Source organism: Pezoporus flaviventris, unplaced genomic scaffold, assembly GCF_033815535.1.
Source record: "Pezoporus flaviventris isolate CSIRO_AGI_PZ_B2104156 unplaced genomic scaffold, CSIRO_AGI_Pfla_v1 ptg000006l, whole genome shotgun sequence".
Taxonomy (NCBI): domain Eukaryota; kingdom Metazoa; phylum Chordata; class Aves; order Psittaciformes; family Psittacidae; genus Pezoporus; species Pezoporus flaviventris.
In genome coordinates this window covers 2,269,862-2,281,954 of record NW_026892554.1, presented here as the reverse complement: position 1 = coordinate 2,281,954, position 12,093 = coordinate 2,269,862, and the positions used below count along the sequence as shown (strand labels likewise).

The following is a 12,093-nucleotide window of genomic DNA, read 5'->3' as shown; positions in this document are numbered from 1 at the left end:
GCCCTCTCCAGTTTTACGCCTCAATCTGCAGCACGTATGAGTAGTGCACAGTGCAGCCCTGTGCCATGTGTCCCCCACCGCAGGGTCCTGCCACTGCTGCTCAGCAGGTCGTGGTGGGGATCATGGAATGAGTCACATCAACAGGTCATGCTGAGACATTTCTCCATCCCAGCAGTGTTTTCACTCACAAGACAACTTGCAACTGCTAGAGGGTTCAATCCATGTTAGATGTAACAACTCGCTGTATGCACACAGCTTTTTAAAATGTAAGTTTTATATTTGCCCTTGCTGCAATATTAGAACTGCTCATCCCTATTCTATGGCCACAGCTATATCTGTATCAAAGCATAGTTATTTTCTATATGTTATCAATTACCTGCTGCACTATTCTGCTCTTGAGCTGTATCACGAATCTGGGCATTGGTGTTTTATGCTTTTACAGCTCTGCTCAAATTTCAGCCCTGGAAGAAGAACAAAGAGTGTATATTATGTGTAACTGCAAAAATATCTAAGTAGAATAGGAAAACCATTTAATTGAATACTGATACAACTGGGATGTATAAAGAGGCTATAGCTTTAAATGTATTTATAGGTAACCAAGTGTTTGTTAACAGGCATTGGAAATGTTTGGACATTGCTGTGGGCAACTTGGTTCTTGGCTATCAGGAAAAAGGTGACTTGAAAGTTCTGAAAACCTTCAAATTCTTCGGGCTGAGCTCCTGGTAACTGAAACATCTGAAACCAAGCAGGTTCTGTAAAAATGTAGGGTTTGGGTTTGCAAAATGGCTGTGCTGATCTCAGAGGGGCTGCTCCAAAGCACGGGATAAAAGGAGAAATGAAAGGTTGCAAAACTGACTGTACATTTTTACACTTAATCTAGTTTCAGGGAGTATTTTAGGGTTTTGTAGTGTCAGTGGGGAAAACCACATTTCTGCTTTACACAAAGTACAGATGGAGCCCAGGTCATAGAGAGAAAGAGGAACTGCTTGAGCCAGGGATTATATAGAAACTTATAGTGAATTTCTGTTCACACACAGTTAAACCCCTCTGAAAGGCAGTGAGTGGCTCCCACTGGGAGCTTCCTGCTATGGAGAGGGGGCAGTGGGAGGAAGGTGGTGGGGAGAACATAGTGTTCTCCTACTGCTTTGTTTCTCTAGACCAAAAAAGTGCAACATGACCTTAAGTATATGAGCTGGGCAGTTTCTACTTCTTTTGCAAATTACAGAACTGAAAGTATCAAACCCTGTGTGTATTCATCTCCTTTTAGATTTGTGACTTGAAGAGCTCTTTACAGAGGTGCTGAGTGCGTTGCCTCTCTCCAAACCCAGGGTCTGCGTGGGTCTCAGCTGTATTCCAAATCCATCATAGCCTTAGAATACATGTAAATCTGTTAAGAAGAACCCTCTGAACTTCTTGTTTTCTTCCTCTTCCAAAAGCACAGGCATCAGTACTGAGATCAGGCTGCAGCCAAGGAAATAGGGTCTTTCTATACCATGAGCAAGCCATGCTTTTGTGATATGAAGTTCCCAGAAATGGTAGCAGACGTCAAAATTTGAAACCTCTGGTCATTTTCATCTTATTTATGCTCTTCTGTTAACAAATGCCTTGTTTGATTACTTTTAAATGTTGTGTTTCTGGAACGAAAATAGAATACTGGCTTTTAACTCTGGCTTTTAATTCTCTCTGCCTTATTATTTCAGCTTATGAGAAGGCTGAGAGAGGGTTTTTTGTACAAAGACTGGATTGTTTTAAGATCATTGTAAAGCCAAATGTTTAAATACTGACCTTTTTAACTTACTTCCAGTGCTCTGCAGTAATTGGAAGAAAGCTTGAATCTTTTTCTAGGACTTCTTAAAAGCCCTTAGTTGATGGAAAAGTTTTATGTCAAAATCTTGGCTAGCTATTAGAACAGTCTACAAGACCCTGGTGGAAACCTCTTGTGTTCTGGGATTTCTCTGACTTGTGATATTGCTTTTTAGCTAGACTGACTTTTGTGATAATGAAATGAAAAAGAGAGCTGTAGACATTGTACTTGCCATGAAGCCATGCAGAAGGGGAGTTCAGGATTGGGATGTATTTTGGTTAACAGCTGTTTTACAGGGCTAATGCAAAGGATATGAGGAAGGGGAATAGATGTCAAGCATTTGTATAGAATAGTCTGAAAAGTGCCTCAGAACTGAATATTTATCTGAATTTGGGGAAAATATAAATCTCCACCTGAAGTTCATGGCTGCATTTTCTTTAAACACAGGAGGTTCTGTCCATGCTTTGCAGCTGAGCAATTGTAATGATGTTGCTTAAGCAGAACCCCTTAATCTGGCACCAGAATTCTCTCTTGACCATCAAGGAATGAATTAGAAGTAACAGCAGATGGGGTAAGACTGGTAATCTTTTTGTGTGCTGAAAACAGCTAGAAACCTTTGCAAAAACTCATCCAAACTCATTTTAATTGGTATTAAAAATGTTTATCACTAATTCACTGATAATTGGTGTCTAAATATGTCAGCTCACGGGGCAGAGCTGCAGCTTCTTAGATCAGAAATATGTTCTGTTTTCTCTCCAGCTGGTTTCCTGTAAAGCACTGAATTATTCTAGCTTTTATGGGTCATTGTTAAAAATGGCAGGAAGGGTCATTGTTAAAAATGTTTTCAGAACTTTGATAACCAGTTTATCAACTGATTCACATGTTTAATCAGTTAATAGGTTTTCCTTTTCAGTGCATGGGAATTTCTTTGTTTATCTTAACTGAGTAACTGTTTCTTAACTGTTTCTCCAGTAGAAAGCACTGTAGTTGACTGATAATCTTTTCAAATATGTGGAGTTTGCTCTTGTGAGGCAAGTTCTATGGCCAGATCCTGCACTTTTACTCCAAATAAGTCTGTATTCATAGAGAATAGTCCACTGGGATAAAGTGCAAGGGTTTGCATATGAATGGAACCCCCAGATGGTTCTGTATTCTGGGGGTACAGAGCATGGAGCTGCAGTTATTAGGCAGCTTATGATAAGACTTTTAAAGGCATTTGGGTATTTAAAGAAGAAAGACCAGGTCCTTTTATGAATTTGACTGAGGAGTTGAGTGGTTCCTCCAATACCTGATCAAGAATTTCTTAACATGGTACTTTGTCACTGAAAACGCAAATGTCAAAAGGTGCATGTTTAGCATGAAACACCTTGAAGAACTGAGATCCTCTGCCTCTCCGGTGACCTGTTCTAGGGCTGCCCCACCTTTCTTCTGAAAATGTTCTTCCTAATCTCCAAGCTGAACTTGCCAAGACACCATTTTTGATACTGCCCCTGTTCTGTCATCTGTGTCAAGTGAGAAGTTTGGCTCTGTTGCCATTATAATTTCACTTCAAGTAAGGGGATTCAGTGTAGGCTACTTCCTTGCAGGCTGCTATTAGTAAATCAGCATCTCTTCATCAGACCAATGAAGCCAGGGCCATGCTTCAGAAAAAGCCCACTTTGCCTTACTTGCTGAAAGCTCACTGTTGGCTCATATTCAGCTTGAAAATAGGTTTTTTTTCTGCCATTCCCATTGTAATAAGGCCGGTCTGCTCCTGTGTTTATAAACAAGCCTTAGGCCAAGCGGAACTGTAAACTTGTTTTTTGGTTTTTTGGAAATAAACTCCATGATATTTGCTTTCTATGTAAGAAGCCACTTGGCATGGAAGATACACAATGATAAAGCTGCAAAATTTGAGTTTACATAACATTTATCTGCCTTGAAATTGCAGTTGCTTACAGAGCCCTGCCACACTCAGCTGGGTTCGTAAGAGGACCATATCCAGACAATCACAGCAGCTTCTGGGACCTGGCATTGTATGTGCATATGTGAGAAAGAGTTAGCAGCTTGGTTTCTGTGGTCTGATTTCTTTCTAGATTTGTTCATTCCAGTTGCTGCATGAAGGAAATGTGTTTCGATGAACGTAAATCATAGGGAAAAATGCAGGTTATGCTGGAAACATGGACATGGGAGATTTATTGGTATCCTTGGACTGAGGAAGGCACAGACAGTGGGTTAAGCCACCTCCAAAACTTGTGTTGAGTCAGCCACTGTTTCATATGGAGAATGAATTCACTGTTTTATTTGGTAAATCAAAACTTCCTGAGGCTTGAGCAGGTTCTAGACTTGGAGAAGCATCGCTGTGTATCCACTATGGGGTATTTAACTGTGGATGCTGGAAAACAACAATGCCAGTTTTGCTTATGATGTTTGAATACTTACCTCTTTTAAAACATCTTTTATCCCCAAATATGCTTATTTTAAAAATGCTGCTGTGAAATACGGTAAAAATGAATGGAGTGTGGTGATTGGAAGCTGAGGGGGGCTTTGTTGTCAGTTTTCTGTTCTGTTCTGTTGAAAACCTGCTCTTTGTTGGAAAGTCAGAAGCAAATAAGATCTTCCAATTTGTTGAAGCTTTCTGAAACTTAAACTCGATTCATTAGGTACAGCATAAGTGCAGAGTGTAGGCAGTTATTAGGATTTCAACAGCAAATACTGCAGCCCATGAAACATCAGACTTATTTCCTTCTTGTTTAAAACATCGCACTGCGCTTTGTCCCAGTTAAACGTGCTCTTGAGCTTTTATGTCAAAGTGAATCATGATCTAATGCTCACCAGATTAAATCTAAACGTTGCAGTATTTCCTTTCTAATTTTGGCTCTTCCCACTATGATAATATTATTTGTCTAGTCAGTTATGTGCAAGTGTGAATGAGAAGATGTAATTTTTTATGGGGATGCAAACACCCATGGAATTATCGCCCAAGGAAACCACGCTCCGCTTGCCTTCGCTTGATAATTAGGTAAAACGCATAATAAGATCCATGTCTCTGAGGCTAGCGTGGCCCAAAAGACTTCCATTTGTGTGAATTTCTGGTACAAATGTTAAAGATCCCGGCTACTTAATCGGTTGCTAAGCGACACGCCAAGAGCATTGGGGTTAATGGCCACTGGGCCTAGAGCAGCCTGCTCAGCCGAGCGGGTGCTGAGGGGAAGGGACAGGCAGGGCTGACACTGGCGGCCACCTGCGCTGTGGGTTATTAGAACATTGCATGTCAAAGCTGTGGTGGAGGGGGAGCAAACAGGCCCAATTACCGGGGCTGAAAGCCCCTCTCCAGCCGGCCGTCACTAACACGCCAGATAAAATTTGACATCTCCCCCCCTTCCCCCTGCTCCAAACCCCAATTAATTTAAATGGTTTTACTGAGGGACCGCGGCACTGCTGAAAAGGCAGAGGACTTTGCTTGGGTAATCAGCTTAAATACCGTTTCCTGCCCTCGCTGCTCCAAACTTCCCATTTGGGAGACATAAATACTGGTTTTATTTTAAAATCTTTTTTAGCTCCAATTTCCTCCAGTTTTTTCTGATGTGCCTTCTCCAAGACGCCGTTTCAAAGCGCCAGGATGGTAAAGCCTGTAAACTGGATGCAGGCTGGAACTTCTAAGTTCAATGTTGATTGCCTTTATTGGAAGGAAGGGGTAATGAGGGGTTTCACATGGAAAAGGCACATCTTCTCTGACAGTCAGAAACTGGTGATAATTAGGAAGAAACTCACAGCTTCTTTTATTTTATACTTCTTAAGCATTCTTGCCTAAGTCAGTGTTTTGCATCTCCTGCTGCAGCAGCAGATCAGTGATTTTTTGAAGTTAAAATAAGGTAACAGCTCTATGCGTGCATTTATAAACATATTTATATAGTATTTTATAATTTGTAGTATATAAGACCTGCCGACATCTGTGTCAGTTGTATAATAAGCTTTGAAATGGCAGTACTACAAGACCATGTATAGATAGAAGTTGTTTCAGAAGCATCTTCAAATTCAGTATGAATACATAGTTTGGCTTCTGCCAGGACTTAATTCTTCTCTGCTGTTACTCAAGGGAATTTCCATCAAGTGGAAGAGTGCTTTGCGGGGTCAGGGTCTTCACTCAGGTGAAAGGCTTGAGTGTGTTTAATTTTAGGAGGGTGAGTAATCTGTGGAAACATTCCTGTGCTTCAAATTAGCCGTGCACAGAATCTTATTCCTGTATTCACCAAGAACTTTTTGTCCATCACACCCCCCTTCTTAAACCGATGGGGGAATTCTGTCTTCCAGCAGGAGAGCTTGGGGTCAAAGAAATATCCCGCTCTTGAGAGTGTTTGTTTCTTTTAAATGACAGTATTTCTCTAACTTCACATTCTCTCCTTTTCTTAACAAGCAGTAGCACTTGGCCTAGAAGACAAGCTGCCTTCCAGCCACAATCCCTCACCATAGCTGATGCAGCGGTGACCTCCACAGATGGCAGCCAGCAGCAGAACCACAGTGGGACCTGCAGCGATACAGTGAGTCCATCTTCCTTTTCCTACCTGTCATGCCATTCTCAGAAATTCCTGCCCAACCACTTTAGGGATCTATCTGAAACTCTCACATGTTTTTAGACTAGAGGCTGTAAGTGACACTACGCAGGTTTCTGGAGACAGGTACGTGTTACGCGTTAGGAGAGGTTCATCTGCTCCTTAAAGCCCAAGTTAGGAACTGTGTGGCTGTTCTGGGCTTTCAATGCTTACATGAGGTGTACGTGTCCACCTGCACACAGTGTGTGTTTGACAGTCTGTGTTCAGAACCTAACTGAAATCTCCTAAGAAATGTTCAGAAGCTACTCTGATGTTAAGGAAAATTGGTCTGCAGAAAAATCCAGTCTTTTATCCCACCATTGTAATGGATCAATCTTTGTTTCACAAGGAAGGGGCTGGGTGGTGGTGCTATTAATCGTGTTAGTTGATTGGAAATGGCATTGGGTTCCACATCCAGAGTTTTCCCCGGTGCTTTGTAATCAAGCAGCTGGACTCAGCTCAGCTCCTGCAGGGGCACTAAAATAAATTGACAGACATTTGCAAATCTGTTGCAAACATCCCTTCCAAAGCTAAGCTTAGGTAGCTAAATGCAGTCAAGCCTTCTTAATCATTAACAACCTAACAGTCATGCTTAAAGTGTGATTTTCTCCGGGGAGAAAGATACTGCATTCATGTCCTGTCAGAAGCACAAGTATTCACTTCCACCCATCCCAACCAGAAATGGGTAATAACTTTTCCTGACTAGATTTAATGGGAAAGACAGCCTCTGTTCCCAGGTGTTTGATAATTGAGCAATTGCTTGTTTTTAACGTTTTATTGATGTCAGTTTACGCATTTACTAACATTTCTTGTTTTAAATGCTATCCTCTGTGCTGCTATTTCTCCAGCGCTGTTTTTCTAGCGTTGTTCAATGATGAATCATGAACATTATATATGTGTAATGCTTTATATATACACACATATATATTTATATAAAAATCTGGGTGGTGGCAGGGAGAGACTTATTCGGTCTGCTCCATCTTTTGTTTTGATCTAGTTGCTATAGAAATACTAAGATCAATTTTGACAGAATAAAACTCTACAAATTACATTGTCGGATGACCTCATTACAGAGGGCTGGCACTTTGGATTGCAACATGACTGAAAGGAAAAGCGTGAAGGCTACAGGAATTTCTGCTCTATGGAAAAATGTTATTTTTGGAGTCTTCGGGAAGGCGTGCATATAAACCCCCGGTTCCCTGGTGAGTGACTGGTCCCTGAGACCAGCAGAACTTTCATCTTAATTTTTGGTTGGGGTAGGTGACATCATATTTGGCTATCCATTTACTTTAAGCTGCAACTGGCATCTCCCTGACAAAGGCCTCCATGTTTTTCCTGTCAAACACTTAGGTAACTGATTTCTTACAGCAAGACTGATGGAATGAGTCATTTTTATTTCCTGTTTTGGTGTCACCTAATACCTGTGTGCCTTTGTATTGGTAATACTGACACTGGTTTTGTGATATTTTCCTTCCCTGATTGAGTAGAAAGTACCGCACTGTGCCTTACAGTCTCAAAACTGGCTAACAGAAACAACTGCCCTTTAGTTCCTTAGCAGTGAAGGGCATGCTTTTAGAACAAGGGGCTTTGAGGTGTAGTCTGACTTGCAATAGGAGGTCTCTGTGCTCTGTGGAGACAACCCTGAAATCTCAAGTTGCTGTGGGTTCCTTTTTCATGCTGGTGTCACTTAGACATGTCTACATGCAGATATGGGCCTTGCTTGGAAAAGATTTGCGGTTTGAGTCAGGAAAATGTCTTGTGTCTTGCTCCAACTACTTTAGTAGAACTTTATTGCTGTGTTAGTAAAAGACATGTTTAGTACCAGGTTTTATTTAAGAAACCATTTATACATTGTCATTATTTGTATACAGGGACACAATCTGTGTGATTTGGCAAACGGTTGAGTCACTCTGTTTTTCTTCTAGTCAAGAATATTACTCTTGCTATATCTAATCTCGAGTTGTAAATTGCAGCAGAGGTACAAATCCAAAACAAACATTTTGAAGAATTTGAATGGAGTAGAGCCCCAATTTCCATTTCAGTACTCTCTCTGTTGTCCAATTTGTTAAACTCAAGTGGTCCCATGTGTGAGTAGCATGACTGCCAGAAGTGCTCTCCAGCCATCTGCTTTTTTGGTAAGTCTTTGATTATTGCTTTGTCCATTTTTCTATCCAAAATTAGAACTGGCAACTCAATTGGTTGATTAATATTGTATTTTTAATAATTTAACATTTCCAGCTTATGGCTAGGGAATGGCAGCAAGGTAATAAAAAGCACAAGAAATAAACTTTCCTACTGGCTTTCAACTGCATTATGGTGGGGCTTTTTTACCCCCTTGTTTCAGCCTTTGAAGAGTAGCAAGAGAATTGAATAGGAGAAGTTTTACTGTTTGTGGGTAATGTCAAACTGGAAGGAAGAGACATAGCAGCCTGCATTAATTTGATGAGCTGTCTTGGAAATGTGAAGAACTGCCAGGCACTGATAGAGGCATTCGCAGTAGAGCTGAACTTAGAAGCTAGCACAGCACTTGAATCTGAACCAAACTGTACAGTAGAGGAACAAAAGTTAATGAACCTGAAAGAGGTTCAGAAACCTGTGGGAGAGACTCTGATCTGTGTCCTGCAACTGGATGGGGCATGTGATCTGATTGTCTCACTGAAACTTAACTAGAGGTTCTGGGATTCTTCACTGAGAAGGGCTGAAGCCTGGTCCTGTGCTGGTATCCAGAGGCACATGAGGGAGTCAGGGCAGGAGTGGATGCTGTGAGGTGTGATGGTACACTGAAGTGCACCAGCCTCTGGCTGGCTGTTCCTACTGCTTCAGGTCATCAGAAGGAACTACTAGATCTTTCAGAGGCTGTGGTTCATTTGGGCTGACTTGCAGAGTTTAATACTTTGGTGATGAAGGGAAAGTTGGCTTCAAAGGAGGCAGCCTAGAGGACTCCTGAATTTCAGCCAATCCCCTCACACAACCTCTCAATCCATACGTTCATCCTCGTAATTTTGCTTACCGTGTTGACAGAGGGAAAACATTTCCTTCAGACCATAAAGGGCTCTGGAAACTCAACTCCCTTTGCATATCAACAGTTACCCTCTGATTGTGTAGGAGACCTTGGTTTTCATCAGAAAGAAAATCAGAAGTTCACAGAACTGGTGGTTTCAGGGGTGCTGTCGAGGGTGGGCTGCTCTGGCCTGGTGTATCTGGCTGGTCTGCATCTCTTGACTTGCAGGCTGTTAATGGCCAGTAGTGCTCAGAGTTGTCAGGATGGAGAAAAGGCAGGCACTGATTCCAAATACACAAATGCTCAATACATGAAAATATTTTTGTTTTAAATTATAATAAAGGAGGGAGGAGGGAAGAGGAAAAGGGAGTGATTTAGCAAGTGGGGATATGGTGGGAGCCAGCCAGGCTGGGGCTTGCTAATATCTGCACTAGGCTGTTGAAAAATGTTCTAAATCCATCAGAAGGTCCTGAGAGCTCAGCTCTGCCCAGTCTGAGTTAGTGGTGACAGGATTGGGCCTTCTATTACTTTTTATGTGCTGTTATAAATTACTTTCCCATATTTCCAAAGCCATTAATGAATCTTTTAAAAGCACATTGTGAAATCATTGTATGTGTTACTTCAACTACTTATCCATATGTACAATAGGTGAATATGGTACATGGGCTTTTTAGTTTTGTTTTGCTTTTGCAAAAACAAAGGGCAAACTACAAATCTTTCCTCCTTTCCCCACTCTGATTTTTCCAGGTAAAATGATGGCAGATGTACTCAGCTCAGTTCCATAGAACACATTGCTTACTGGCAGGATGAATTTAGCTCTCTGCGCTTTTACTGTAAACTTGGTTTTGTTTTTTGGATGTACTTCTAATTTCCTTTAAACCATTTATGAACAGGTTAGAAACACTGTTTCATGCTGTCTGACTCTATTTATAATCAGAGCTCTTGATATGGGTTCTTTAGGAATCTGTCAAGTAGGAACAAGCTGTATGGTAAACAAGCATCTCCAAACTCTTCCTGCTGCAGAAATACACATTGTTTTGTTATTCCTTAGAGCATTCTGCCTTTACCTAGTGTTACAGTCAGGGATTTAACTGGTAATTGTTATTTCCAGGAAGAATGTTTGGTTTTAATCCTCTAGGGTACAAAAAGAAGTCATTTTTGCAACAGCATTCATGTTCCATTAAAAATATCATTAGAAAATTGTGGGAGCTGGGGTTTTGGTGACAGAGCCAGAAGGCTGCTGGCTGCTTTGCCTGCTCACTTCAGTGACATTGCAAAGCCAAGACAGTGATTCACTGTCACTGGACATGATGACCTCCAGAGGTCCCTTTACACCTAAATTACTTTATGATCCCATGAAAAGGGAAGGTTCCCTGTGCTTTCCAATGGGCTCTGCCACTGAAGTGATCCACTCTGCCTCTGCATTTGCTGGTGATGATAATGCTTCTTTCTGTAGCTGTAAGAATACAAGAGAGGATTTTTCTAAACCATTGCCGATGAGCTTGACCGTCCTCCAGTGGCTAAAAATGAAAAATGACCCACAGCGTTGGGAAGATGACAACTTGATCAATACTGAAAACAGCCCCATGATGCCCTGTCTTTCCAGAGGTGGAATGGCTCTTGTAATGTAAGGTGGTAGGATAACCCTGAGAGGTTTTTGCTGCATGGCTGGTAAGAAAGGGCAGGTAGAGACATAATGAAAACCATGACTTTTCAGTGTGGAGGGACAGACCTTGGGAGGATTTGTCTGTGCAAGCTACACACCTTTAGCTCAGGTTGCGAATTACTTTTCATTTTGGTGAGCAGTTGCTCACATGAGCACTCAATTCCAGTGGGATCTGTCATGACCTCCTTACCAGTAAAACTTCATTGCTCACTGTGTAGTGTGAATGTTTTCTGCTTTGGTTTTGAGTATGGCAGCTTGCAAAATAGGCTTCTCTTGTAAGGGAGGAGTAGAGTTTACTTTCACAGATGTTCTACAGAAATTCTGGTTTCTAATACTTTCTGCTTGTATATAACAATTCTGAAATTAAATCTGAATCAGGAGCCCCCTAACATCTTTTCTGATGTCTGTTTTCTGGATTCTAGCTTTGTCTATTGAGAGGAAAGGTGGATTTCGGGCAGGCAGTTGCCTGTTCCCTTTGCATTCTGATGCCAGATCTCTACCTCAGGAAAACTGCAGTTACTACTTGTATGTCAGTTGGTAGAAAACAATTTGGGCTTCAGGAGGATGAGAGCTGTAGAAAGAAAGAAGCAAGACATCATTGATAAGCTTATTTCTGTGAACACTGACAAACTTTGTCATTCACTTTGCAAGAGAAATACATTGGGTTAAAGGTTTAAAATGTGCAGCTAATAGTTGACTGAGAGCAAGGGACGGTGATGGTGTTTAAGACCTTTATGTTTTTATTATCTCTGTTTGCTTTGGGCCCATAAGCAACAGATATCTTTAAAAAATGATTAAAAAAGAATTAATATCTTCATTTATACATTAGCTCCTTGGACAGAAAGATGGAAAGTTCCTGAATACTGTTGTAACATAACCTTGTGACAACACTGCAGTGTAGGCTGGTGTCGCCAAAGCAATGGTCTCCGTGAAAGCGTAGCAACGAACATGTTTTTAATGCTTTCTTCTTTCTAAATGTAAAATTCAGGCACCCACTTTTTTACTGTTATGTTGGCGATACCCTTTTCATGAACTGTCCTGGCTCTTCTGC

At 41.3% G+C, this 12,093-nt stretch overlaps 1 long non-coding RNA gene across 2 annotated transcripts in view; it reads left to right on the top strand.

Annotated features, from left to right (window-relative positions):
- The window catches only part of LOC133265777 (uncharacterized), a 172,226-nt gene that overhangs the window by 42,297 nt on the left and 117,836 nt on the right, over window positions 1-12,093 (top strand). The window contains exons 5-6 of one of the 2 annotated variants that reach the window (XR_009742105.1): window positions 6,201-6,324; window positions 7,449-7,577. This is a non-coding gene — a long non-coding RNA (uncharacterized LOC133265777). The remainder of the gene's footprint in view (window positions 1-6,200; window positions 6,325-7,448; window positions 7,578-12,093) is intronic. The other variant, XR_009742106.1, reaches the window with a different exon arrangement.